Raw genomic sequence first — 2,926 nt, forward strand, 5'->3', positions numbered from 1 at the left:
TGGTAAATGGACTTGAGCTTGTGTAGCTCTTTTCTAGTCTCCTGACTGCTCAGAGCCCCTTTAAGCTGCAGGTCACACCTACACATTCACAAACTGATGGCAGAGGTTTCGTATGTAACATGACCATCAGACGTAACTTATCCCATTCATACTGCTGCATATGCCTCCGACGAAGCAGCGGGAGCAGCTTGGGGTTAAGTGCCGTTCCCAATGACACATCGGACATGTTGCCACAGGAGCTGGGGATCGAACCCTCGACCTTCCGGTTGAGAGACGACCGACTCTACAAACTAAGCCACAGCAGCCACGCAGGGTCCTGAGTGGTTTTGAAATTTAGTTTGAAGACAAAAATTAAGTCTGAAAGCAAAGAGCCCAACATTTAAATGTATGTTTTAACCATATCAGATCCATTTCCACTTTCTTTCCCAACACTTTTTATCGCTCTTATTCAAATTGTGTGCAGCTGTAAAGTGCATCTCGGTTTCAGTGCTCTATATCTATTCCTGTCCGGTTGCGTCTTTGCCAGAAATTAAGACAAATATTTATTTGTTGTTAATTTATCTGCTTCTTGCAACTGCTGAATAAAAGCTTCTGTGGCCACTGAAAGGATCTTGTTACTAGCTGCAACCCCTTCAGTGACAACATGCTGCTTTAGCGGAAACTTTGACACCATGGTAGCTCTAATAAAAAGTCAGAGGAACACCAAAGTAATCAGGAATTATCCTGCGGGGACAGATGAATCAATATCAAAACCATTGTTTCAAGTCTTTATCTTTTAAATTACAGGTGGTTAGTTGCCAAGGGAGCTTTGTCTCGCTCAGAAATACAACAGAGGAGCCACTGTGGTATATATCTGTTTACAGGGAAGCCACAAACAAACACACTTTAATACAGCAGAGGCCCTATACTCTTCAAAATATAGCAATCTAGGGACAAGTCTGAAGTCGGTGTCACTTAAGAAGGGCTCAGTGATCAAATTAAAAACACAGGCAAAGTCAAGTTAGACTCTTCAAATAAAGCTAACTGAGAAACACATTCTGTATGTGCAACAATAACTAACATGGTTAATATTGTTTAAAAAAAAAAGCATTTGGTTAGGTTAAGGAAACAAAACTTGGTAAACTTGGGGGGGGGGGGGGGGGGGGGTTGCATTATGTAACTACTGTTACCCCCCACCATAAGGCGGCCCTATGGGGCTAACACCAACCCACAAGTTGACCCAATGAAGGGACATAAAAGACCATAACAAATCTCAACCAAGTGATTAATTATTTACAGATAAAACAACTCAATAAAAATAACAAAGATATCATAGAACTCAACAATTACTTTAACACAAAACACCACAACACAGCAGCAGTCCTAACTTCAAAAGCCTCATTACTCCTGAACTCAGCACTAGACTTTGAAACACTGAAGCCCTGATCGCCTCATTAGGCGATTAGTCGCTTCACCTGTGCAGAGCTGGAGACAACAGAGGGGGAGAAGGGACAAACAGCACGGAGAAACATACAGCCGTCAACCAGAGTATCCAGCTTAAAAAGTTTGTTTGAGCCACGATAAATTAGGACTGATAAGGGGCTGTCCACATTTAGTTTTGATACATAAATAATAAATAAATACAAATAATAGAGCACAGATTATTTCAAACATGAACACAATTTGAAGCTTCGCAGGCTGCTACTTTTCGTGGAATACAAAATAACAACTTGTTGACAGCAAGGATTTTAGAGCCTTGTTTTGCTTAAATGGACCATTGAGTTTATTTGCATGAAATTAAAATGTATCAACTCGTCACATTATAAGCCTCATTTACGCTGCTCACAGATCCATCATGTACACACAGAGGTAATGTTAAGTTGACAGTGAATGGCATTGGAAGTGCATCTTGTTTCTCAACTTCTGTTGCAATCGGTAGACAGGGAACACTTTTAAAAAAAATAATTAGGTCTCTGTCCGCCTTCCCCCCAGGTGACTAGACAGGTGTATTCTGCATGGACTTACTGCAGCCTGGTTTTCTGTGTCCCTGTCCTCCTGGTTACAGACCTCCTCAGGTACAAGCCGGTAATCACCCTCCAGGACCTCGGCTCTGTTGTAGAGTTTCTGCTGCTGTTAGTTGGGCTCAGGGACCGGGTTCAGGTGGTCCTCTTTAGCTCCAGCACTGACGTGGCAGCAGATGTGGTCTATTTCTGCTACAGTGTGCAGCCGAGCTACTATCACACAGCAACTGGACTGCTGGGCTATATGCATACTACTGTTGGTGGCATGTTAGCCATACTGCCAGTGTATTTGGTGTATGTGAGAGCCTGTACTGTATTTACCACAGCAGACATATTCCTCAATGCCACTCACACATCCTCCAGCTTTTAAAATCATACAAGCACAGAGAATATGTCAACATGTCATTTGACTCCTTGCTCAGCAGCTGATTGTGAAAAATCTAGAGCGACATCAGGGTATATGTGAAAATACAGCCACACCTTTTGGGGCTCAGTCACAACAGTTTTACGTAAAAGAACCTGGATAATACTTCGAGCAAGCCAACACTACTGAGGGCTTGAAATATGTGCCTTTCATTTCATCTATATGATGTTATAACTTGGAAAAATAAGTTAGCTTATATACCATACACTCAAAAAGAAAGAAAAGTTGATTTAAAGCAACCAGCTGCAAGGCATTTTTGAGTTCACTCAACTAATGTTCGACATGCTGAGTCAACTAAGTTTAAGAAGTTTAAGTGTTTTCTTCAATTTGTGTTGAATCTTAACATTACCACAAACATCTACTCATATACTTAAGTGAAAAAATGTTAATTATTTTAATTTGATAACATGGAAACTGTGTTCTTCTTGATTTAAAAACATACGTCGACAGCATTTTTTGTTGAGAGAACCTGACTATAAACTTCACTGTCACCCACACACAA

The sequence above is a fragment of the Labrus mixtus genome, chromosome 3 (genome assembly GCF_963584025.1).
Source record: "Labrus mixtus chromosome 3, fLabMix1.1, whole genome shotgun sequence".
Classification (NCBI taxonomy): domain Eukaryota; kingdom Metazoa; phylum Chordata; class Actinopteri; order Labriformes; family Labridae; genus Labrus; species Labrus mixtus.